General features: G+C 40.3%; 1 protein-coding gene and 1 non-coding gene across 2 annotated transcripts in view; one reads left to right on the top strand and one right to left on the bottom strand.

The window, feature by feature from the left end:
* Positions 1-27,938, top strand: part of Alpha-man-ia (alpha-Mannosidase class I a) — a 679,808-nt gene that overhangs the window by 179,185 nt on the left and 472,685 nt on the right. The window lies entirely within an intron of this gene.
* Positions 24,384-24,455, bottom strand: Trnae-uuc (transfer RNA glutamic acid (anticodon UUC)). Its single transcript has one exon. It is a non-coding gene; the product is annotated as a tRNA-Glu (tRNA).

Genomic DNA, 27,938 nt, shown 5'->3' with positions numbered 1-27,938 from the left:
CGGTGTTTTAGGATGACGGGTAATGAAAGTGTTTCTCTAGTGTAACGCGATTTAACAGACAACAGGTAAGGTAAAGGTACCAGTAGTTGACCATGTACCAGTAGTTGACCATTTTACACAAGAAAAACATAAAAAATAAGATTCTTATAAGCTGTACACTTTTGATGAAAGTGAACCTCGGATGCCATACCATCTGTTGGTTAAATTTCATAACAATTGCATGCGAAGTGCAGTATGCATAGTAATAACGGACGTCTGAATTCATTACGGTTAGTAATATGCCGATATATTTACTCTGTTCCTGAATTGAACTTTTTATGGAATTGATTTGTTTTATTTCTTATTTTATTCTTTAATTGTAATTTGTGCTGGTAATTGTTGAAACTAAATGATAGTAAAATGATTCCCAACATTATTGCTTTAACCCTCTTTCTAGTATAAGTGGCCAAAAAAAACTACTAACGAACAGAAGGTGAATTACTAGATTTTTCATTTTCAAGAGTGGTCAACTTCTGAAGCAATTACTGAATTTTTAAATATGTTTCTTAAATTTGTATAAGTAAACTTTTTTTAAAAAGTGGTCATGGTACATAATCTAGCAGACTTAAAGAGTGTCTTCAGGCATCGACTCTCGCTATTTGATGACAGAGCAAGTGGTTACTATGGTTCGCGTGGAAAACTTCTCTTAACTGGTCAACTACTAGTACCTTTACCTTACATATGTACAATATTATCATGGAGAACCACCCCTTAAATTTTCTCCCACCTGTAGTCGAACACCCTGTATATTTATTAAAACAATAACGAAACAAAACGAGACATAACGAACAACAACAACAACGAGACAGCTGAAACTACGCACAAGATGAAGCTAGGCACGAAGATAATAACGCGGCGATGACAACTCAGGAGCGATGCGTTCTCAGCGAGTGTCACGAGCTTTCTGCCCACTGGTAAAGATCCCTTTTAGTGGGAGGATTGGCACGTCCGAAAAACCGTTAAAACGAGGGGAGGAATTCTCCATTCCTCAACAACAGCATGGTTTCTACCCCCGAAACAATATGTTCCGCATCGTCGCTGCCAAGGACATTGCAACGGTCGAGCCAGGGTTCTGGCAATCGTCACTATAATGACCGATCCTTCGACCCAACCGCCTCAAGTGTGCACTTGGAAAAGATGGAATTTCCGCGTCCGGAAAGTCCCTCTTTCCCACGCACCATGTCCGCTACAATGTGAAAAAATGCCAACAACAATTTTCTTTGTCATGAACAATTTTGCGGCTGTATTCCGCCAATTAAGGGTTCGCCGACGTTATTCGCAGCGAAGGAGGACATTGCAACTTTAAGGTTGGTTTATCTTAGCCAGCCAGACGTCCGGCACAGTTTTTTGACCTCTTATGCATTTCTGTCGCTGTTCGAAGATAACTTGAGGAGGATTCGAGATGCTCGCACAAAGAATAAGTGCCGGAGATCTTGTCATTTGCTACCCTAACCCCAAGGGTTCCCAAAACCTACTCCCCTTTGAAAGATGGCAAGAAGTTGTTACAAATAATGGGAAAAAACGGAATTTCAAAGAAGAAGAATTGTAGAATACGACTATATTTTTACAAATTTTTCCACACACTTGAACCGGTGGAAAAATTTGCAGAACAGAGATACAGTAACTCCCACAAATATTCGGACACTTAAAAAGCCGATAACTTTTTTACAATTCGACTATGCGATTCGAACTTTTTTGGGAAGCTAGAGCTGTTAGTGTACTACAAGATGTGAAAAAAATTTTTCCAAAAATTGCAATTGATCGGAATTGTAGAAAAAATACTAAAAGTTGCATTTTACAACTTTCTTATGCGGGCATATATTGAAAATTTAAAAAATACGTTTTGTAGATCTTTGTGAATTACACATATTCTGAAAATTACGTCAAAATCGGTCGACGTTCCAATGAGCTACAAACGTTTAAAGATGGTAAAAATTGCAGATTTTCACGATTCTCGGCCTATAACTGCAGATTCTTACATCTTTCAATGCCTGTCGCTTTTTTCCGCATCAACCGATTTCGATGAAACTTTCACAGTGCATATAATTGACACAGATCTACAAAACGTATTTTTTAAATTTTCAATATAGGCCCACATTAAAAAGTTGTAAAGCACAACTTTTAGTACATTGTATACAATTCCGACCAATTGAAATTTTCAAAAATATTTCTTTTCACATCCTGTAGTAAATTAATTGCTCTAGCTTCCCAAAAAAGTTCGAATCGTATAGTCCAATTGTAAAAAAGTTATCGGCTTTTTAAGAGTGTCCGAATATTTGTGGGAGTCACTGTATGTCTAATATATTTTCTAATAATTATTTTAAATTATTATTTAAGAAGAGTTCACCAAGCGGCAGGAACGTTTCCTATTTCCATGACGTTGTAAAGGAGAGAGCTACCGATAGTTTACCCAAAGGAAGTTTTTTTCGTGCCACGCACAGCAGGGAGCCGTCAACCCGCTCGAGATAGATGGACCCCGACAGTCTCGAAACGAAATATTCCTACGAAGTCTGGCGAACATTTCCGTTGGGAAATGCTGGATATAAAACAAGGGTAGTAAGGTAGCGCTGGCTGGCTAAGATAAACCGACCTTTAACCGGCTCGCCGTTGAGCAACACAGTTGCGGATGCTTGCATTCGATCATGCCACGCTAATGAGGGATCGATGGTGACGTAGAGGCCGAGGGTATCAGGGTCGACAGCGTAATTTCAAAATCCTGATTTGGTAGCATCGGGCCGGGTTTACCTTTGATTATCGTGTTCGATCTAGCGGCCAACAACAAGCCGACATCGCAACCGTCATGAATCGCATTCAATGTCAAAATTTCGATTCGGCTCGCTCTACCAGGACCGTTTACATTTCATTCCGAGGACCGGCGGGTTGGTGAGCCTCTCTCTCTCTCTCTCTCTCTCTCTCTCTCTCTCTCTCTCTCTCTCTCTCTCTCTGACACGGACACACGCAAATACATGTACAGGTTCACTACCATTTCCTCACTTCCGGCGTTGAATCTTTCATTGAACGGCACGCGACCAAGTTTACATTTTCCCGCGAGCTCTGTCCGCGAGCCACTGCCGCGCCGCACCGTTGTAATTGAGTTCTAAATTTGTTATCCCGGGCGAACCGTTTGAAATTTTCACCGGGGCCCGCGGTGTGCCCGGCTGCTTTCCACCCCGTAAACTCGAAAGCTTTCGGGGAAACGCTCCCGAACAAAGCCGCGTTCGTTTCTTTGCGCCAATTAAATCGAGACCGGAGCCCAGCCAGCGTATAATATCTCCCGCTACAGCGGCCATTCATTCTTTCGAATGAGATTTTCTATTATTCCGCGACCAGCCATCGACCTTTACGAATTCGCTGTTCTGCTCGTACAACTGCCTGCACGCTCCTGGTATTTCCACAATCGTGTAGATCGGGGTTCGACACGGGGCCAGAACAGAGTTGGCGAAAAATTTAATCAACGATTGACGAATAAATTTCCACTTCAATCGTTAATCGCAATTAACAATTAAACTCTTACTATAGCCGTTAATTGCGGTTACGGATTACATTCTTTTCGATTGTAATCGTCAATCGGATAATTGATTAATGATTAACTGCTGAAATTTCGAAATGAAATACGGAGTTTTTGTCGAGATATATTTCTGTCAATTCTCCATCTCCGCGCTCTCTCTCTACTTATTACAATTTGTGGATTGGAATACAAGTTGATGGACCATAACTCCTTCATCATCATCATGCTTCTTCATCATCATGCTCAACTTTAAGAGATCATAACTGCTCAACTATTGATTCTAGAGGTTCGAAACTTCGATCTGCATCCGCGCCGGGTACAAATCTACTGGATTACATACCAAATACATCATAATTTATAGGAGAAAGGCACAAATCTTGAGTCCGGTAAGGTAAAGAGCAGCCTTTTAATTGATTAATGCCCAACTCTGGGCCCGAACGATGAATCAGCTGTTCACGCCTAGTTTAGACACCAACACTGGTGTAGGTACCGATTTCTCCAAAAAATGGTTTGATTGGTTCCCGCTAGCGGATCACTTCCTCCGCGCGAAAAAGTCCCCGGAGGAAACGCCTCGACACCTCGGGAACTTCGCATCGTAATATCCGCGACTGCTCGGGCGCGAAAGCCCGTAAAAAAGCAGCGCGACCGTTAAAACGTTTCGGAACGCGGATGTCGTCGTCGGAAAAATTTCACCGACCTCCGTCCTCCGCCTTGAGGCCCGAATAAATCCACGGAGGAGGTCCGCGCGCGCGGTGGTTTACCGCACCGGAGGATTTATGAAGTCGATCCTTTTAGGCGTGTGCCTTCCGTCTGGGAATTTGTCAAAGACGATCGAAGGGAAGAGAAGAGCGGCCCGGAGGAAGAAACGTGTTCGCGTAAGAACGAGAGAAGAAGAAGAGGACGAAGACAATGAATGGAGAAGGAGGAAAAAAGAGAGAGTGTCGAACCCGGCGGAACGGCTGGAGGAGAGAGAGAAAAAAAGCAAGGAGAAAAAGGAACGGGTAGAAAAAGTGAGAAAGATGCGGTATCGGGGATGGAAGGATTCAGCATGCGTTTATAAATATCGCCATTGTACGGGCGCCAAAGGCTATATTTTTCATTCCTTATTTGTTGTCGCGACTGCGGCTTCGGTTCCTGCGCGAGTATACGCACCGGCCACGATCGTACATTCTCCGGGCGCAATTTGCGACCGGTCGGCTTCCAGAGCCGATGGCACCGATGGAACCGGCCGGGTTGACCTCTGAAAGGATCCCACGACACGACGGACCGGGTTTCAAAACCCGGAGATGGACACCGGACTTGTCCACGTGCCCGGGAACGCGAAAATGTCCGCTACCCGGTGCTCAAAACTTTTTCCTAAATTTAATCAGACGAACTGTAACGATTTGCATTCGACTCTGAAACGATTATTGTTTAATACGTGAAGCGAGCAGAGGGATCCAGCGATTATGCACGCTGCATGCCGCCATTTTTATTCTGTCGCGCGACATAGAGAGCGACATTAGCCTGGGCGTCGCGCAGTTTGCGTCCTGTGGATTCGCCGGACCGTCATAAATAATAACCCGAGGATCTTTATTGGAGACGATATTTTACGTCCGACCAGAATGCAAAACGAAATAGTTTTGTCAATTTCTTTTGAAATGAGAAAGTTTGTAGTAGAACATACGTTTATCAGAGTCGTTTTTCAATGAATTTTGTGTATTCATTGGTATTCGATAGGAAAGCAACTGCTACGATCGCGTCGAGGATAATTTAGTAGGAGGGAGAACCGTTGTTTTTTTTATCTGTAAGCAATTCCGGATCCAGTCTTTTCGGAAAATCTCGTCAGACCGTTGGGAGAAGGAATAAAATTTCGCCGGGCAAATAGTCGCGAGTACGTGTGCACGAATTTCTCTAGAACGTTCCGAAGCTCGGGCGAGGTCGGATTCAAGACACGGTGCAAAGTAATCCCGAAGAAAGGACGCGTGCAGCTGTCGGGCAAACAGGAACGCCACTCCGGTGTGCTGCACTTTTCGCAGACCACCTGAAAGCCTCTCGGCGCACATATCCGTGTACACGGTTTGCCGGAAGCCAACTGAAAGAAACCTCGAACAAGAATATCTTTATGGTTCCCGACGATGAGCCATTGAATTGATTCGTCCGCGCGGCACAATGGCGGGAGCGGGAGTGAAACAACTTCTTCTCGGAACAACGTTGTTCAAGCCGATCATCTTCTGCCGGGACGCGCAGTGTGACAAATTGCCATTGTAGCTGGACAATATTCTAAATCGCCTATTTTTATATATATATATATATATATATATATATATATATATATATATCACAATTCATGTGCTTACAGTTGTATAAAATATAAATAATTATTAAATTTTTATAACATTTAGTTGGTTTTCGTTAATTAAACAATACATTTTAAGCTATTTATAATTAAATACAACAAAGTTAGTAACGGACCTACGTAGCACAGAATGATTTAACAAATAATAGATATCAAAGAAGACGTCATTTTTAATTATGGATAAAGAGAATTCGGATGATTCGGACATATTCTAACGGGAAAGAATTATTCTTTAGTTTACTATAATAAGATTTCAATTTATAAATAACAAATCTGTTTCATATTATAGTTTATTATTTTAATATAAATATAATAACGTAAAAATATAAATAATACAAAAAAGATAACAGAGAGATCAAAATTAAAGTATTAAATCGTAACGTTCGGTTGCATGTATGAACATTGTCTAAAATGAAGGTGACCATGGTATCTCCAAAAAAAGTTACATAAAAACGAAAATTTGTTTGGTATCGTATGAAATGTGGCCATTCATTTATATGTTAACCGTCCGTCTTTAAGGAGAAGTTTACAGGTTCTGTAAACATTCAACAAAAGAATTTTAAGTTTTAATATTCAATGGTTTTAATACATGGTTATTTTAGATGATATTGGCACAGTTAGTTTTTGTTTATTTGAAAGTGAATTTTGTCCAGCCAAAATGGCAACTCGTCGCACTGTGGGACAGTTCGAATTTATATCGTCGACAAAGCCACAAAATTGATCCGCCAAGCCGCTGTTCGAGATGCCGTTGCTCTCGACTTTTGAGGAAATATATTCAAAGGGAAAAAACTAATTCGGGTAGTTTTACGAACAAATTCATGAATGAGGCCCGGCATATTTTAAATAAACGAGCCGTACGCCATAAATTGGCATCAGCGCGAAATCGACATCGATGCCGCGAGCACGACCCTCGCATTTCATTCCAGCAAACATTGTCGCTCCGTTGGATCTGATATCGTAATGTCCGCGCGTAACCATTCGTGAATAATTTTGATCTGGCAATCTTATCAACTGTCAACGGCATCAACTTTGTAATAGAGCTGAACGCGCGTGCAGGTTGTCGATCAAAATCCGTTTGAATTTTGAATCGACGGCTGTATCTATACAGGGTGTCCCAGACCAAGTGTAAGTCCCGGAAATGGGAGGTTCCTTGGGTCATTTGAAGCGACATTTTCCTTTGCAAAAATGGCGTCCGCGGCTTTGTTTAGCAGTTATTAACGAAAAACACGGACCAATCAGAGCGCGCCCTGGGCCGCCGCATCAGAGCGTTGGCGATACGCCGTGACATCGCGCGGCGGCCCAGGGCGCGTTCTGATTGGTCCGTGTTTTTCGTTAATAACTCCTAAACAAAGCCGCGAACTGCGAACGCCATTTTTGCAAAGGAAAATGTCGCTTCAAATGACCCAAGGAACCTCCCATTTCCGGGACTTACACTTGGTCTGGGACACCCTGTATATGTATATGTACTCGTCAAAGAACACAATCCTCTTCGATTCGAGCTGAAGGATATTATTTCCTTTGCGGATTTTATCCACGGGAAACATTAGTGGGAGCAATTTCCAACCGCAGGAAATTGTTAAAGGAAGAAACGAGAAGTCGGATGATAACATTTCGCAGATTTGCTTCGACTGTCAGCTGTTATTAGGTTGGAGGAAAAGTTCTGTCGTATTTTAAATATAACCAGTATTTCACATTATGCCATTGAATATAGTATACGACAGAACTTTCCGTCCATTCTAATAGCTATCAAAACGCAAAATAGAGGTACAGTGTAACTCCTCGCGGACGTTTATGTTAGTTCCGAAGTGGAATGGGCGAGATGACATCCCATCCATTTCGAGGCGTATTGATCTTCGCTCTTACAGGTACGTTGCTTTCCTCTGGGGAAAGTCGACCTGGGAAACTGTGAAGACCATTATGTCTCGGTAACGTAAGTCTTCTGCAGCCCAGTCCACAGTTTCTAGCTAGGCCCTAGGGCCTCAATACGTTACCCACATCGGCGAAACATCTCTTGAAAGATTTTCCGTCGTCTTTTACTTACCTTCAGCCTGAAAATCGAGAGGAATTTTCTGGATAAACTCACGGGTTCTTTTATTTATTAATCCCACAACTTTCTACAACTTCTCCACCCGATACATTCTTTTCATTTTCTTAAAAAGAGCACTCCGTGTGCCTCAACGATAAAAGTATTAGGTGTCTGTAACGAATCCGTTTAGTTGGCTGTTCGCGTTGACGAAGCAGTAAAGTCATCGGCAATCTTCACCGGCGCTAGCATAAAGCGAGGGTGAACCCTAATGCAGAATAGAAGCGTGGAATTGCTTTTTCCAGACGGCAATATCGAAACAGGCGACAGCTGTTAATGACTCTGCCACGAACGACCTCTTTCGTTGGTCTTTCTTCCGTCGAGAAACTACCGCCATTATGGCGCTCAGGTTTATATTCGCCTTGGAAATAATGAATGGCTCCGGGTGTACACTTTGTTCACTATTAATATCGCAAATGACGTTCAATATAGACGCAACGAACCTGACACATTCGCTGAATCATAGTAAATTTATGTACGCGAAAAACACCAGATATGCCGCTGCAGTTAGCATTATTTTTAATAATCCTGCGCCGCGTCTACGCAATGCAAACAGACAAGATATACTTCTGTCGAAATCTCATGCAAAATAAAAATGTTTTACGTGACAAGAAAAGAATTATTATCAAGCCTGCTACAAAATGCTTTTTTTTGCATTTAATATATTTTTTAGTTTTATAGTTGCCCACAGTATAGGCGGACTTACCTCATCGTGATAGTACGGACTTGCCCCGTGTAGTAATATTTACGGGGCAAGATCATCTTAGTGTTTTTCTCAATAAATTTTAAAAAATACAATAAAAACGGTTTATTTAATGTAAACCTACATCAATATTTATTGTACTTACTTAAAATAACAACACAGAATATAATTAATAACTTGTAAACTATTGCACGTTCAGGGAACCTCAAAGGCATTGGCATTGGTTGATTTAAGCGAGGAAAACACCTTTATTCTCGGGCGACATCTATGTAGAATAGTTCATACTAACTTATACTACATTAATAAATACAAGCCAGAGAAAAATTTCGTTCATATTATAATATAAAAATAACCAATTAACTGTCTTGCCCCGTAGACGGCCTTACCCCACTCCACCTTACGCGAAATAATTCGTTGTTATTATTATAACATTGTGGCCGCTGTGGAAATAAGAACACGATCAGCAGCACGCAATATCCGGATATTTATCTTCCGCGTAATTTATCCACATCATTTTCGTGCTCGTCGTCGCTTCGATTTCGATGCGGCCGTTTTGAAATTTAAGCGGGCCGCCCCGCGCCAGTACGTGGCCCGTATACAACTCAAAAGCTGAATTTATTGACTGGCGGGACCGATAAATTGTTTCGTTGGTCCGCAGCAGGCCGATGCGACAGACGTTATTGAGCCATTAAATCGTGATTACTCGCGTGTTATTGGGTACGGTGACACGAAGACGAGACATTTTCTTTCCCGCACCTCTTCTCTCCATCGATCCCCATTCCCGAGACGCCGTTGTCGGGCACATTTATTTATTGATTTGTTGCTTTACACCGTACACATGGTTTATAGAGCGTATACATTAAAAATTATCTAACTTTCGATTATATTATAGTTTACAATCTTCAGAATGTTTAGAAATCTAATCTTGGTGTGGCCTACTCAATAAACTTCGAGTTATAGAAGCCTTAAAGAACCCCATCCTTTCTTTCTTCACGGCATAACAGTAATGCATGGTCAAGCCAAGCTAGTAAAGCTAGACGCAAGGTGTCAACCTTAGGCAGCTAGAAAACCTCAACAAGAGGGGGGGGGGGGGAATATTTCCCGGATATGAAGGTTTAACGAGCACGGGGGGACCGAAGAGTCCACCCGGGGCCGTCAGGCTACTGGAAGAAGCCACGAGATTCGCTAAGCACCTGAAGAGGAAAAAATGATGTTTGGGAAAGCAATAGAAAGAAAAGAAGACGAGAAATGATAGGCAGATCGGTTGTACCAAGCCTTCCTGCGGTCCTCAGGTATGCGACAACGGTACACGGGCGTTTCCCCGAAAAAGGGATTCAAGGCGCTTGAGGGATGCCAGCGACCGCGCGCCAAAGGCTGCGTTTTTTATTAGATTATATGGATAAAGGAGGGGTTTCCATTATTAAGTATCGCGTCAGCCAGCCACGGAACAACGACAAATTATTCGTACACAGACACACAGTTTAGGACCGGGAGAAAATCGAAAAAAAACAAGGACCACCCCATTGTTAGAGCTCTAATTAGCTGAGCGATATACGAGCTCGCACATTAAAAAGTATGAGGACCATTTTGACTGTGTACCACGCGAGACGAGAACGGACTGCCATTCACAACGAGTTAACGACGAAACCTGGTCGTCCGCAGATGAAATTTATTATCCGGAATCAGCACCGTGGGCCGAGACAGAATTAAGGCGGATTCTCAAGCCGCCTCTTCGCGCCACCGTGCGCAAGAGCCGTGGTTCTCGATTCTTTGGGGCTCGCGTGTTTCCAGAGCATAAGTCAGCGCGAGGAAAGTTGCATGTACATGATTAAATCCGCCGTTCGGCTATACCCCCTTATTAATAATTACAGTGAAACAGTCCTCGTGGTCCGAGCCCTCGCTAATTGTGAATTGCGACTGTCCGACGAGGACAAACTTGTTCGTGCTCGGAGAACAATGGGTCCCATTAAAAATCAATTGTAAAGAATTGATTCCGAGTCTCGGGCATTATTAACGATTTTACAAATAATACCGGGAGAGATGGGTAGCGTAAGAAAGATACAAACTTCATTTCCCCTGGACCATATGTCAGCGGTTCTTGCCATCCGCGCGCCAGATGGGCCGAAATATCATGAGACGCGACACGTGGCGTATGTTGGACCTCATTGTATAAAAATGAGCGGCTCATGAATAAAACGGTACGCGTGTGCAGCACATGATTACAGACACCGCTTATGTTCCGTGGAATGAAGTGGAAGTCTCTCGGAAAAAATGACACTCCAGAGCGCTTCGAAATTTTGAAAACCGAATTTTTCTCCCGACCGGAATTTCTATTTCTATTTTCTATGATTTTCTTAATTCCATCGATATCAAACTAATAGGGGTGTGTGGTACCCGAAATTTCGGGTTCGGGTCGAGATCCCGAAAGTTTATAAAGTTTTGGAACCCGCGATTTCGGGTACTAGAAATGGTAATCAGGTCGGGTCGAGTCGCGGTCCCGAAAGTTTACAATATTCGGGTACTCAAAGTTAAAGTTGGGGCAATAATCTTGCTTGAAATCGAAGTTTGATAACCGATTACACTAAAAATACAAAAATCATCCTAAACCTGCCAGTGAAGATAAAAGATTCAACCGAAAAATCATAGAACAGCATTATACTTATATAAATACAACTTTAACTTCGAGTACCCGAATATTGCGAACTTTCGGGACTCCAACTCAACCCGACCCGATTACCGCTTTGCAAACCCGAGGCTCGGATACCCGCGCACCGGATAGCGGACTCAAAATTTGTGCCTTTCTTCTATAAATTATGATGTATTTGGTATGTAATCCAGTAGATTTGTACCCGGGGCGGCTGCAGATTGAAGTTTCGGTCCTGTAGGATCAATGAATCAGGAGTTATGCTTGCTTAAAGTTGAGCAATCTGCGGTGTTTTTGACAGATAAGGACGCCGCCATATTTGTTTGTATTGACGGTCGTGCACCGCTTACCGAGCAGAATAAATAAGGACCTGCGGTTCTGCTTGGTAAGCGGCTCGCGGTCGTCACTACAAACCAATATGGTGGCGTCCTTACCTGCCAAAAACACTGCAGATTTCTCAACTTTAAGCAGACATAACTCCTGAACCATTGATCCTACATGATCGAAACTTCGATCTGCATCCGTCCTGGGTACAAATCTACTGGATTACATACCAAATACATCATAATTTATAGGAGAAAGACACACATTTTGAGTCCGTTAAAGTAAAGTTTACCCAAAACTAATGCAATAGCTGGTACAATGCTTAGTTTATTAAATTATGGATTAAATACGTTTAAAATGTCGACTTGGGAGGAGCTGTCGGTATGCGAGTCTGCCTAATTGCGGCGAATCGAATCGAATCGAATCGACATTCAGCGCCTTCGCCCTGGCGCGACGCGACGTTATAAATACTTTTTCGATCGCGGCCGACAAGAATCGTATCGCCCCGTTCATTTAGCATTCACGATACGTACTGTTCCGGCGACGTCGTGCACGGCGTAGTTAATTGCGCGAATTTATCACGTGGAGGGGGAATTAGTGTTGTACGAATGGCAGCGCGGAGGGAGACAACAACAGACAGCGAGTGGGGGATTACTCCGCGTACGATTACGCCTGTTTGATATGCCGCGACACTCAAAACTCGTACATCACACTTAATCGCTGAATATGGAACAGTCAGGCCAGACAGCCGCATCCAGCATGCATATTTAGACTGCAATTATGGCCCCCAGCTATTGTCGGCACGCACGCCGCTGCAAATTTCCTACTGAGTCGTGTTCCCCTCTCTCTCTCCCCTCTTGTTCTTTTTTTTCCGCTCGAACATTACACTCTTTGACTGGCACCGATGCACCGTGACCTCCGCGATACGCTCCCCGCGATTAGGCTGTTCCCGAGTCGCAATCCTCGGCTAACCCCTTGACAGCCCACGGCGATCATGATACGGACCGTTTATTTTTAAAGCGGTACAAGTTCGTTTTTTGTTGTTTCTAGGAAATTAAAGGTTAGTTGAGTCTGGCAATGTTTCTACTAATTTATCAATATGTAATTTGATTATATAAATTTCTTTCAGGCGAAAATTTAACTAAAATAATATATATTTACGGGCTGTAAATGGACTTGCACCATTTTCATCAAAAATCATTTAATTTCAATTATGAAAATTTAAATATCACTTAAAATGTATTTGTTATTAATCCAATTTTGTTTATAAATAATAACAAGAAATAAAATAGAAGTAGTATTTTTTATTTTGAACGTTAATTATATTTATACATTGTTAAATTTAACATAAGATATTGCTATTATTTATTTATGCGCTTTATGTGGCAGTGTTTTGAAATATTCATGATGCACAGGAGGCATATAAGGTAATGACTGCTCCATATCCTTATACAATTTTTCGTACGTAATAAGTCTGGCACCGTTATACAAAGGCGCCAGGGCGATTCTTTTAAATTTTGGCGATCTTCCCCGACATGTAGGTGATAAATCTAACGTCTAAAATTCTGTGTCCCTCATCGATGTTTTATACAAAATATTGGGTTGGCAAGAAAGTAATTTCGGTATTTTAAGGTGAAATAGAGCCCAATTTTTTTATTCTAACAATGAATTTTAATGAATAAGATATTTTCCATTTTGTTCGATGATCTTTTGCCAAAAAGAATAAATAAGAAAATATTTTATTGATTAAAGTTCATCGCTTGAATAAAAAAACGAAAATTTCGTTTTTACTTTACCTTAAAATACCGAAATTACTTTCTTGGTAACCCAATAGTATACGCGGTTCACTTTTGCAAAACCTCATCCAACATATTTTCAGCCAGTTTACCTTTTCCCCGTTAGTATGTTTTCTTACCCGTTTTTGAATTGCGTTTTGTAGATTTTTTGCTGAAACGAAATTCTCTGGTTTGGTTTCGTGTAAAATAAATTTATTATTTTGTCTACATTGTTTTATAACATCATAAGTAAGGTTATCTTCGACACGTGAAATAAAGCAAATGTAACCACGTGAACCAATTTCTTTTATTGGCCAATTATAAATTGAACAAAGCATTGGCATTTTTTAAGATATTAAATACTCCCTCTATCTCATAGTAATAGTAACAAGTGAATATTTAAGCGGTAATTATTATCTTTCAATTTTTAGGTTAACCTAATTATTACGAATTATAACTATTTTTCTAATTTCTATTGTTTCATTTCAGTTGAATATCAACCCATTGTAAAAGTAAGATGGAAAAAAATAAGTTATGCTGGAAGCAATAATTTTAAGCTCACGCATATAGGGAAAGCAAAGCTTCGCAGCCAAGGAATCCTATCTACAAGTTTCACAAATGCAGTAACGAAATTATTGAAAAATCCAGAAACTATCTGAACACTCAAAATAAAAATCAGGAGTAATATTTTTAATTTATTGTTTAATGCAATTTAGTTTCCTCGATAATAAATGTTGCGTTCTATATTTATTTTCTTGTGCTTCTATTGTATTATTATATGGGACAGAGGGAGTATTCACTAATTATAAATAAAAAGTTTACACTAATTTAATCACAAATTATGTGATATCTCATTAAAAAAAAAAAATGGACTTACACCACTTTCAAAATAAACCGTCCGTATCATGACAGACAAGAAAATTAATTTTTTAAAATTATGTCCCCCTGGCAAAGAAGAGAAGTCTCTTGTTTCGTTCGTCGTACAACGAGGAAGCTCCCCTCGATCGTGTTCGCCAGTAATACAGGCCTTAACCGGGGGTAGATTTAGGGTCACGTGATGGACGCGGGCTTTTTTGAATTACACCGTAACAGCACGCAAACCCGCCAACAATCTACGGACCAGTGCACGCCCCCTTTCGAGAGCTGCGACCAAGGACACCTCGTGAATCCGACTTAACTTCGGGCTTGCCTCCGGCGATGATTTCGCCCAATAAATCCCGTCCACCGGAGAGACTGGCCTGGTTAGGGAGTAACAACATGATCGCAATTTGCGGTATTGTTGGTTAACTGCCCCGGGGAATTTGCCTTTCGGGCTGCTACGCTCTCGCCCGGGCTCGCAACTTACGTGTTGATTCTCCGACAACAATTTACGATCCGCCACCATTCTTTAAATGTCTCGGCTAACCCCTTCGCGTAACTTCCGAAAATTTTCCTGTTGCTATACAGAGTGTCTGGTTCATGCATGACCCCTGGACCTTCAATTTACTGATGAAGATTGACCGGTCAAATATTAAAGGAGATTTGTAATTTGATTACATTAAGTATTAAAGGAGAAATGTTATTCTAGATTTGGATACACAATTAAGAAATTCAATTTCAGCTGTACATGCAATTCCGCAGACAATGATCTGATCCCAGGAGTATTGGCAGACTATACTAACGCAATTAAACAATTAGAAATGTTTCAGTTACCACGCGACATCATTAACCCTGCAGTTGCATCGAGTTACTGTCACAGGACAAACTTAGACGAACTCGGTTCCCGCGAACGGTGATCGTGTAATAGTTTACACGGAGACCGTCCTGATCGAAAGCTAATTATTCCGTCGATCCAGTTGCCGGTCAGTAATCCGGGCATATTTGAAGAGCACGAGGCTCATAAATATTAAACGATACGCAAAATATTTCAATAGCTCGAATTATAATCGCGACGGCCGGACGTGTATTAAACATTAAAAGCGAGCTGCATTATTTGTTCAACGTACCGTTTCCCACTCCTGTTATTTTTCCATTAGCCGGACAATTTCAATTCGCTCCTCGGTGTACCGGCGATCGATCCCACGCAAGTAATTAAACTCGATTGGTCAAAATTGTTCCTCTTTCACTCCGCGCCCGTGCATCTCGATCCATATTGATCCGGCATTGTGCCTTCCCCAGATATCAACGATATCCGAGCTTCATCATTTAATCCCGTGTACAGTGGATCCAAGAAGTATTTTAAATATCAGCGTAATTAACAAGTTCGTGATGCAATCGATAAACGAATTTTTTATTTTCGCAGTCGAGATGTTAATGAATTATAGAGGGGATACTGTAAAACAATATAGTCAATATTTTGTACGGTATTAATACCTTTTCAATGCTTTCCAATAATTAATAATTCCTTTGCAAGCTAATGACGTATTTATATTGTAATGATTCCGCTCTGTATCGATTCATGGAAATGACAAGCTTGTATGCAGGATATTGTATGCTTTATTGTATTCCTCGCATTGTACTATTGTTCCATTTAATATTTTTGCGCAGCTGTGGATATATCGAGAAATTCGTTTCTTGATGTTTATTCCTGGGCGAATATTTACGTAATCGAGAATATGACAGTCGACGTGTTAAAGTCGATCACTGAAGCGATTAAGAAATATTCCAGAACATCAATGCAGGTGTCGATAGCCGCACCGAATTTAGCCCGAGATGTTGAAACTTGTATGAGACAGGTTGCATCTATCGGCCACTTTACGGACAGAAGAAACTGTCAATAACCGAGTAAAAACAGTTATAGAATAATCAATTACAGAATAAAAAATGCGGAGTGTATTACAAGGTACTTTCAGCCAAGAACGTGTCCTCAATTTTTCGCCTGCCATATCGTGCAAGAATATTTCAGCTTTAGATCGAGTCTAAATAGCTTATTCTACCATATTTTTTAACGAAATGACGGAAGCTTGAATATCGATAATTTCTGGGTAATCGGAAACTTAGTGTCCACTGTTCGCTGTGAGTGCTGAGATTGGAAAGAACATAATTTCTAATCACCGAATAGATAAGATTAGATACATCGAATTTAGAATCGACGTCGTACGCGGCCAGCACGCACGGACATCACGCAACCAACGAATGAAGATACGCGAACGAACGCTCGTTTAATTTAATGACAGTGGCAACTTTATTCGCGGAAAAAAATCCGTCCGTGTTGTGAGAGCAGCACATTATTTCCTGCTCACTCTCTCTCGTTCTCCCCCACTCTCTTTCTCTTGTATTCCTTCTTTCTTATCACGCTGGTTGCTCTCCTATTAAGGTGAACGAGTGTTATTGCCTCCTTGTTAAGACAATCATTGTGATGTTTTACGATCGCCGTCTTAATCAATTATCTGAGGAAATCGTGCAAAACGATCAACCTTCGGCTCACCCGTTAACGAGTTAACAAGCTAACGATCTCATGCGAATAGAATGCGGAATCGAATGCAGACTACTCTTCAATTCTATTATACAATATATATTCTGAGCAAGTATTTACGTCTTGAACACTATCCAGGTATTTTAAATGCAACTACGCAAATAGTGGAGGTGCTGTTCGTTTTTCTTAGATCGTGCAATTCCAGTTTCTTTTTCAGATTTTGCTCAGGAGTGCCAATAAAATGTTGTCGCGCGGCGTGTAGCCGTGTTCCCTTGAAACGTTAAGGATAACGCCGGCCGCAATTTAGATTACCGTCTCGAAAGTGAGCGTTCCCCAATTATATCGCGCAATGTATTTCGCAATTAGCGGTATGAAGTGGTCGCGTCCATTAGCCCCGAGAGGGTTGAGGCTGCTTAAAAATTTGTCCCACAATTTTACTGCTAATTCGCTGCTGCACGCGAGCACCGCTAAATGGACGAGCAGCATCGGGGATGGGAAAAGGTGAGGAGATGCCGCCCAGGTTGAAACTTTTTTCCATCGTTGATTGTTCGGAGGCTGCTGGCGAGGCTCTTCAGCCTCGCGATACGCTCCTCGGCTTTCTCTCTTCATCTCGATCGGCCAGTCCATACGAATCGGGATGGTTCAAGGAGAGACTGAGAGCGAGAGAGCATGTCGTTAATTATCCCATTCTTGGACGATTCCTTGACTGTTATGCGTGACCTCTCGCAGCAAAGAATAAGAATACGAATACGTACAATAAAACGAAGTTCTATACCTTGGGAAATTGAGTATAATAGTAAGAGAAATTTCACTATTGTTTCAGTGAAAACTTCTTTAGACGGTGCGTCTCCGTGTATGTACATACATATTTTACTTTTCGTTACAGCGTCTAATGCGCACAAATTATTGGGTATGGGAATAAGTTTCCGCCCTTTTGACAGGTGTCGTTGTACTTAAGTACCGATAGCGTATTTGATGGAACGTAGTACATGTTTTTGAAAGGTCTATGTCTAAGCTTCAAAACGCAGTTAGCGGCAATTGTTTCGAGCGTGAACAGCAGTGAATTTTTCGCGTGAAAAATGTCGACTTTTGTTTCAAGTAAGCAGCATTTGCGGGAAGTCATGTTGCATTATTTTGTTTTAAAGAAAGGTGTTATATATTTACTATAGTATACTTATTACAGTGGGTGTACAAAGTATTCGTACACCTTTTAAGAACTAATAACTTTTCAATAATTGTACCAAACGACCTGACTTTTTATAATCAATTAGAAGCATTGGTTTACGAAATGATATGCAAAGAAGATTTCCTAAAAATTATAATTTACAAGGTTACATGCAAAAATAAAAAAGGCATTTTTTAAAACTTTTTTATTTGGGTCCTGAATGAAAATTTAAAAAATATGTTTTGTAGATCTATGTTAGTTATACACATGCTGACAATTTTATTGAAATTGATTAACGATACACACGGGCTACAAGCGGTTAAAAATGGTGAAAATCGTAGTTTTTCACGACTTTTGATCAGTTTCTGCTTCAAATCCACAGAATCGTACATCTTTCATCAACATGTGTATAAATAACATAGATCTACAAAACCTATATTTTAAATTTTCATTAAGGGCCCAAATAAAAAAGTTTTAGAAAATGCCTTTTTTATTTTTGCATGTAACCTTGTAAATTATAATTTTTGGAAAATCTTTTTTGCATATCATGTCGTAAACTAATGCTTCTAATTAATTATAAAGAATCAGGTCGTTTCGTACAATTATGAAAAAGTTGTTAGATTTGGAAAGGTGTACGAATACTTTGTACACCCTCTGTATACAATATTTACGGGGACGATGCTCCATCAAACCCATGATTTCGACGTAAGGGACGATTGCGATGGTGTGCCAAAAAATTCGAAGATACAGATTTCCCAGCATTGCTTGATGGAAATCCACGTCAAACACTTGCAGAACTGTCAATTGAATTAAACGTTGATCTCGATCTACTGTTGGAAAACGTTCTCACGCAATGGGAATTGTTTATACGCTTCTTTTCAACAAAAAGGGGCGGAAACTTATTCCCATACCCAATAAGTTTTACGCCTACAGCATGGTAAAAATTCTCATTTAGTCTTGTGTAAAGAAATCCGAATTTTAAGCAGTCCAATGCCTCTTTTACCACTCCGTACATATTGGGGTCATTGTAAGATCAGAATATTTATAGAAACCAGGTATACACACACCTGCTTATTTCGGTGTCATGATTTAAACGAACACGGCAGTGCACGTCAGAGGCATTTACGCTTCGGAAGGATGGCAGTATGGAGGAAGACGTGGAGGAGTTAATCTGGGAAAATCGTTGAGAAAATCAGTGCGGTGGTCTGCGTCGTCGTATAAAATGGCGTCGGTAATTGCTCGAACAAGCCGTCTGTCCTCCGGCTCGCGTTTCCCCCGTGAACACACCGACCTTTAAGCCCCATACATATCGCCCTCGAGGTCCCCGTTAAGAGTTCTCTGCTCCACCAGATAGCAGATTGCTACCATGAGCAGAGCAGCCACCGCCAAGAAAGAAAAGTTTGCTGACGTCGTCGTCGTGTAAGGTCATACGAGACACCTGCAACACCTTAATAGTTTATGGGAGACCGTAGACTTAGTCACTCGATGGCGATATTTCTCCCACGTGCAGGTGTCCGGAAAATGAGGCGATAAAAGAGACTCTTTCATAGCGAGATTACAGCTGATGAGTTTGTTAACAGCCAGATAGCAAGGCTTCCCGATAAAAAGATAAGCAATTAATTCACTTTTCCGTTGCGTTCTGAAAATGTGAAAAGATGTGACATATTTTGGATCCTCAGGCGCATTTTACAGAATTTTTCAGATTTTTTTGTTGCAAACTGTGCTCAGCTAGGCCCTTTAAATTCATCTCTCTGCAACTCAATTTAAATCGAAATTCAAATTCCAACTTTCAATCATTATATGAGGCGCTCACTTCCCAAATCGATTAACTCCATAAAACAGAAAGTGGAGAAATGTGATGAAATAATATACATTGTTTTTCAAAATTCCCTTTAAAATAAAAATTGAAATGAACATTGAATGAATACGATAGAATAGCCTTGGTGTAATCTTTATCAATATCACAACGTTTGGCTGACTAAGGGAGTTTATCGATTTGACAAGTGAAAAAAGTCATAACACCAAAATCAAATTATATATTTTATTGCAGAAAAAGGTCATCATTTTACAAAATTTCCAAAAGATTTTTCGCAAAAATGAAAAATAACTGTTCTCTTACAATATTTTATTATTTGTTAGTGATTCATCAGCAATATAAATGATGTCTTCTTCGCCCGCTGTATTTGAGGTCCCGTCATATCGATTTGTTCTCAAGTTTTTGTAGTAATTATGTCTAATTGGAGGAATGAATTTTATATACATATAACAGATCCATCATATCTTTCCTCTTTTCTCTGTTCACAATTGCTGGTCTATATTTTTCAGACCTAGGTGGTCTACCTGCTCCAGATTTTTTAATTATTTATGGCACTAAATTCTGAATCTTGATCAAAGTCATATTTGAATTGTATGACGTGGGCTGTTTGACCTTTCTAATTTTATCCAGTGCATTTAAGCCAATTTACTGGTAACTCATTAATTGTTTTTTTTGTTAATAATAGAATCCTCTAAAGGGTTTGTTGAAACAAAATCCTTAAGAGTCATTTGAATTACATTAAATGGTCCTCCTTTCTTTTTGCTGGTTTTGAATTTTTTTCGCATGTGACTCGATTGTTGCAACGATTTACATTAGGGTACTATTGGAGCACATTAGAGTATTATTATTATAAATAAAAAAAGTTATGACTGAACCAAGTGATTTTAATCGATTTGTGAACGGCTCATATGTGCCCATAATTATGAACAGAAATGTAAATTGAAAAAATGAATTGGTCATTCGATTTTAAAATGGTTCAGCGGCGTTCGGATAGGTAGATTGATCTAATCGAAAGTCATACTGTTTTCACAGGAAACCTTTCATAAATATGATACATATTTCGCCTCAGTTGCAGTTGTGCGAGAACAAAGTACGATGGAACAGAGGGCAGACAAACTATACGCACTCTACAGAATAAATTCGTTAACAATTTTATAGCGTTACATCACGGGCAATACTATCGGGGGATATGTTTGCTCGGGGAATCGAATTTTTCGGTTATTTCTATGGAATATTTTTTTCCGTAATTGTTTGTACGCGTAACTCTATAGACAAATTTTCAAGCAAAATGGTACGTGTGTAAATCAATTTGCTTTTTCAAAGCGTTTGCATTAGATATAGCCGTGCATCCGTGAAAAATATTTACTGCGGAACAGATTGTTAGTACCTTCTATCATAAATAGACGGCGGATCTTTATGCAAAATTAAAAATTGTCTACCTGAATTGCAACAAACTCAACTGTATTGAATTACACCTACTCATTTTTCTTATAAATTCATCACATCTGCTGTCTAATTAAAAAATTTAAGAATCTCGGTATATTATTTTTAATTCCAAAAAAAGTCATTGAAGGCAGATATTTGTGTTTGTTAATCTTTGTTTTGCATCAAGATCCACAATCCAAACAAGGTATTAGCTTTTATTCAAAACCGAATCGTCGATACCGTGTTGAAAAACACACAATGTAACAGTACACTCAACGGGTTGGTCTATTAGCGCTATCGGTCGTTGCAATAACGCTTAGATCTCCCTATGCACCGGAGGATTTGTTTGTTTTTTTTTTATTTTTTTGTTTATTCCGAACAGTGAAGCTGCTCGTTCGACTGCGGTTCTGCATGCTGACAGAATTGTCGATTGTACTCGAAACAGAGCTTTATTTATACAAAGTAATGGTTTAGTAGGTGTTCGAATAATGTATACAATCTTTGTAAACAATTTCTTGTACTTATTTTTCTCATAAATATATAAAAATCCGCAGTCGAGACGTGATCGACCGTATATCGAATCGCACATTTCAACACACATTCCAACAACGATATCCGGTTTTTTGCCGGTCATTTTTCAACGGTGTACGTGCCGCGGATACCGAGACGGAAAGTTTGCTTTTGCGGGGGGCGCGGTAATGCCGCGCGAAAACTTGGCGGAAAGTACGTGCCTGTTCGCGGAAAAGGTGCAAAAGGAGGAAGAATTTGAGTTTCGGTCAAATACAAAGTAAGTTCCGGGAACGACGTCCACGGGTCTAATTGAGTAACTTTTCCTCGTTCGACACGGCTTGCTTGAGGGTAACCCTAATAGAACTATTTTTCGGATAGCTCCCGGGAGAGCGTGGGACGTCGTTTTCGCAACAGCGTAAAACTTTTTTCCTCCGTCGGATGAAGCGATTCGTTTATTTACTCGAGGAAATTTAAGTGCGCTCTCACAGATCCACTTCATTCGCTGCTCTGACTTTTTAACCCTTCGCGCTCGAATGGTGGCTCTGAGGCGCCAGTAAAAATTTGTAATATCGTCTGTAGAGGCTTGCGCTGGGCGACGCGACGTTTTGTGGTAGGGACATCGCTATTGTGCACTGGGTCCGGTACGTGACTTTTTGTAGTTTGGCCTTTGGACCCAACTACGGCGCACAGTGGGACCTTACGTCCAAATCGGAGATAAAATCAAAGAACTTTCGATAGAAATGAGGTAGAGCGATGAAATTTTTTTAAAATTAAAGCTGAAACTTTGCAGAATATGGGAAAAATAGGGAGATTATGGTACGAATGTTTTTTAACGTTGAGAAAATTCGTTAAACTTGCACAACTTCAAAAAAATTGTGGTTTTTCCAGTACCACGCGCGGAACCAATTTTTTTGAACAGGCTGTACTTCATTTCCCGTAGATTTTTTCACGCTGATTTCAAATCTGGTCTCAAAATTTGTCTACGACCTCGGGATTTTGCAAGAAATCAATTTTTGTGAACACAACTTATGAAATCATTTTTTCGTTGAAATGAATTGGCAACCCACTAGTTTGAAGGAATATTGTATGCTTGTTTAAAAATTGATTTATTATTCTGGAATTTCTCACTTACACTTCGATCTAAGTGATCCCACAGGTGATCAATTAAATTCAAATCGGGACTTTTTGAAGGGGCCATGGTAACAATTGAATATCATTTTCACTGAAACATTTCGTCGCTAGTTTGCATTTATATTTGGGGTCGTTATCTTGCTGGAAGATATAATCATCGTGGATGTTCATTTTTATTATTGAATCTTGTAAATTCTGTTGCAAAATATTTACATACCGTGCTACTGTTAACAAAACATATAAAAAACCCATACTAATTCTCCACCATGCTTCACTGTAGGCGTTATCCCCGTTGATTTAAATTTAAAGCATTCGCCTTGCTTTCTTCATACACATTTTCTTCTATTACAACATCGAAGTTCAAATTTTGACTCGTCGCTAAATATACCCTTCTTCCAGAAATTTCGTGATATAACTTGACTGTATATGAAATAGGTATCCATCGCCCTGTAGAAGAACTAATTATACTCTCTGTGTAACAGTTAGAGACATTTGAATTTATTAAACAAGCACACAACACACTAAAAAGATTAAACAAAACAGTCACACTAAAAGATAAGAACTGAAGTAGTGAAAAAAAAGAAAAACAAAGAAAATACATATGTACTTTTTCATTAGTATGTGTCGTAATGTTGTCACGAATTTTGGTTTCTTTTCACCGCGCCGCTATCATCGATGCTCGCAGCTCCACTATAAATCCACCCTTCCAGAGCTAAACGGAACAGTACAATAATTAAACAGAAATAATAATAACTTTGAACTCAAAATTCAGATACTTTGACTTCTTCGCTCACTGAATGCATATCTCAACCTAATTTGTCAAAAAATTTTGTAAAGTACAAAAACATTTTGTGAAAATTTTTTTTTTCACAATATCTTTGTTTAGCAGCGGTTGTTATCTGTCGGCCGTCGGACAATGTAGAACGTAAGTTAACGACTGAACTTACAACTCAGAATAATATCATATAGCACCTTTTTGGATTTGTCTCAGTACCTGCTATTATTTTCTGGAGAAAAAAATATAATATTCCATGTAAGTAGATTGAGATCTTCAGATCTCCACCATTATTCCACCCACAAGAAAACAATTAATACTACGTAATGTAGCCCGTCATACCAAACAACTTTTGTACGAACACTTTTTTGATAACGATAACGCCTTCCGAGATATCCTGCTGTTCTCACTTAAACAGGACGTCGCGCGCCGTGTAGAATCAAAATGATCCGGGTTGAAAAAAAACGTGTTGGTTTCGGAATTAAAATTGCTTCGAGTCCAAGCATGCAAACTGAAAATTTTCGTAAAGTAATTGTGAAAGCATCGATAATTAAAAAATGGCTCTCTTAACTCACTGTTAAAGGTACCCAATTTAATCGGGTGTTCAGTTTCGTTTGAATTCGCGTAGAAGCAGAGGTACATGCTGCCTTTTTAATTCAGTTTCTCGTTTTATTTTTAATGAAAAAAAGGTTTCAACATCGAATGCTGGAAAGTGTATAGCATATACATAAAAAGCAGAAAGAAAAAAAAAATTTCCGGTACCGGGAATCGAACCCGAGCCTCCTGGGTGAAAGCCAGGTATCCTAGCCACTAGACCATACCGGAGGAGATGAGTACTGGATCTTCGAAATCAGTACTTATGGAGCCTGCAGTTAAATATTATATAAATGTTTTCGTATCGTATTGTTACTCTAATATGTTATAAAAGATACAAAATATTCAGTTTCTTTCAAGACTGGAAATGCATGCATATTTTATTCGAAGATAAACGTCACTTTGGAATGTGTGTCACGCGATCGGTAATCGGTAACTTGTATAATAAAGTAGCAAGATGAAGCAACGTAGCTGTTCTAGCATGAACGGTAAAACTACGATAAAAACGTAGATTTTATGTATCAGATGATCGTATAAGTTCGTGCCCGATTTGAAGATAAAATACAATGGTTAAATTTTAAAGAATACAACTTTATTATCAATTATATAGTCACCATTCTTTTCTAATTGTAGAATTTCTACAAGTCATCATTGTAGAATTATACATATAATCACCATTCTTTTCTAATTGTAGAAGAAAGAATGGTGACTATATAATTGATAATAAAGCTGTATTCTTTAAAATTTAACCATTGTATTTTATCTTCAAATCGGGCACGAACTTGTACAATCATCTGATACATAAAATCTACTTTTTTTATCGTAGTTTTATCATTCATTTCTTTTTACACTCCGCCGTGCAGTACAGGTTGCGATATCTATGAAAATCGCGCGCGGGCACTAACTTCTGCAGTCATCTAATCTTTATACAAAATAGCAAATAAATTAAGTGCAAAGTTAAACAATGTTACAACGTTACTTTGTATAAAGGTTTTTGTTATTTTCAAGGTTCATTCGCTCGGCCGCGGTAAGATAAAATCGATATCTGAAAAGTAAGGGGAGGAAATAAAAATATTCAGCATCGATTTTGGAGGAAGCAGCGTTAAATATTAATTCATTTCACCCGTTAATAGTCTTTTTACGCTGAAAACAACATGACAATGTTCTTAGGTTTCTCGTATGTTTCACTGTTTTATATTTCAGCCGGTCCTTCGTAAATGCATAAAAATCCGCAGTATACTAATGGCAAGTGTAAAATTGATTTTCCACAGGGTGTCGCAGTTTTCCCGCGGAAATCCGTAGCCATCGATTTGAATTCCGCGGCCGCTGTCATCGGATTTAAAAGTGTTACGTTTTCGGCGGCCGTCGTATCGGTTGCTGGCAGCGTTGATCGATTGTTTCTGGCAACAAATAATGTATCTCGCTGTGTGTGTATGACAGTGTATGTGTGTGTGTGTGTGTGCGCATGTTTTTTTTTGTAGCCGTGGCGATATGTCGATAGCGAGGAAAGGCCTGTCGTCCGAGCGGAAAGGACGTCGGACGTACTTCGTTCCGGGCGATACGCAGCGGAACAATTATCGGATATCCACGGTTGACAAATTGTACGATCAACCGACTACGTTTTAATGAAGCTTTAGCGTGGTAGGGCAGCTTGGCCCCGCGTGTCGACCGGAAAATTAAAAATACAAACGGCGAGACACGCGAGAGAGAAACCAACGCCGCTCTCGATGTTTAAGCGTATGCGTAATCGGTTGTCATCCCCCCACTCTCGCCGCTCGTCGATTGATAGTTAAATCTGCCGCGAATAATACGCTTAAAACAGTGAATTAACGGGACGAGGATAATTCTCGCGTGGCTGCGCGTAAAATTCGCGTATTGCGCTCGTTGACACCCTTTTACTTTTCAACGTAAATACAGCGAGTCCCACTAATATTCGGAATGGCACTGTTAAAACGACGATAACTGTGTTTCAACTTCAACGAACGGTATCACACGAAGTAGAGATCAAGACATCGCCGTTCCTCGTCTATCCACAGCCTCTAATCAAGCCTATAAAAAGAAGCACGCAATTTCGCCCGGCCATCCCCTAAATTCCATTTTTACTTGCCGCGATCCAATAACTGGGTCGATTTTACGAGTCCCTCCGGAAACACCAGACCCTCAGACATCAAATCTATATCTGCTATACGACATCGGTCGCGTATCCCAAAATTCTTCTCTTCTTCGCGAAATCACGGTCTCGTTCGTTGCATACATCATTCGAAATGGTTTACAGGGTCGGCGAAGGCGGTGAAGAGGCTGGGGGAATGCAGAGACCTATATCCGGCAGCGAATTTATCGCGGGCTCAATGTATCCTCCGTATTGCGTCATTAAAGACGCATATTCCCGCCGCATATTCGTGCTGTCGGTGCCATAAGCGGTGACGGGCGTCGTTTCGCCCCGGAGAATCAGGAGAAAATGTTTTTCTCATAGCCCGGACCGATTTTATGGAACCCTGTGCCGCCGCTGCGACCTCTTGTAAAACAATCATTTTTCCATCGGCTCGAACGGACCGCGTGCTCGCAATACGTTTGTGATATTATTGCGGAAGAGCGTTATGAATTCGTGGGAGAAGCGACGCCTCTCTCGTGTCCCTCTCTCCCTCTCTTTCTCTCTCTTTTTCTCTGTCGACATTTTTTCCCCATTATTTTTCCGCAAGAGTTGAACGAGCTCGTCCTTAATGCGATCGCGAGTGCACTTCGGCTTTACCCGGGATTTAAGCTCGCGGAATGCCAGTTAGCGCGCGATCTTCTTCATATCGGTTCTCCGTTTACAATTGCTGATTATACACGCGACTGATTATCGTCCGTCCCGTCCAATCATCTCCGTGTTGACCTGAATCGGTATCGATTGCACCGCCACTCGTTTCCCCAAATCGCAGTTTTCTGTGCCCCCTCCCTCTGCCCTCAACCCCTCGCCCACCCACCACAAATAGTCGCATGGAAGATCCTAGTAATCCAACCAGTCTTTTTTTTCATTTTGAAGGGGATACTATAGTCTACTCCCACATTCGTTCACTGCGTGTAACGCTTTATAAAATACTGATATACAGGGTGTCCCAAAATTCGTGAAAATCCCGAAAGGGGGTGGTTCCTGAGACCATTTCAAGCGACATTTTCCTTTGCAAAAATGTTATCCGCGGCTTTGTTTAGGAATTATTAACGGATAACATTTTTGCAAAGGAAAATGTCGCTTGAAATGGTCTCAGGAACCACTCCTTTCGGGATTTTCACGAATTTTATGACACCCTGTATAACATACACATAAACGTGAACGCGAACACGGATTAACGCGAGAATTTCGGTACCAGGACGATATCGTAACGACTGTGCCAACTATGGTATGCTAACGGCGATTAGTATCATTTTTTGATCCTCCTGCACCTCACTAGCAAAATCTGCGCCAACTCTCGTTGGAAGTACGTCTGTCAACATTGTACATTTCGTTAACATAATATCGAAGAAATTGCATCCTATGTAGATTTGAATCCTCCTCCTCCTCCTCCTTTAATCATACTTTAAACTTATCACATATTAATAATGTAATGTGAAACTAGGTTATCTTGTTTAAGAGAAGCCGTTTTAAATTGAAATATATCGCAGTTTCTTTTTTAAATTAATAAGTCCAACTACGTGCTGTACAGTTTAATATACAAATACATGTTTCTTTCGGTA

Source organism: Lasioglossum baleicum, chromosome 10 (assembly GCF_051020765.1).
Source record: "Lasioglossum baleicum chromosome 10, iyLasBale1, whole genome shotgun sequence".
Taxonomy (NCBI): Eukaryota; Metazoa; Arthropoda; class Insecta; order Hymenoptera; family Halictidae; genus Lasioglossum; species Lasioglossum baleicum.
Note: the sequence above shows the minus strand (reverse complement) of the source record. Positions and strands in the feature narration are given on the sequence as shown.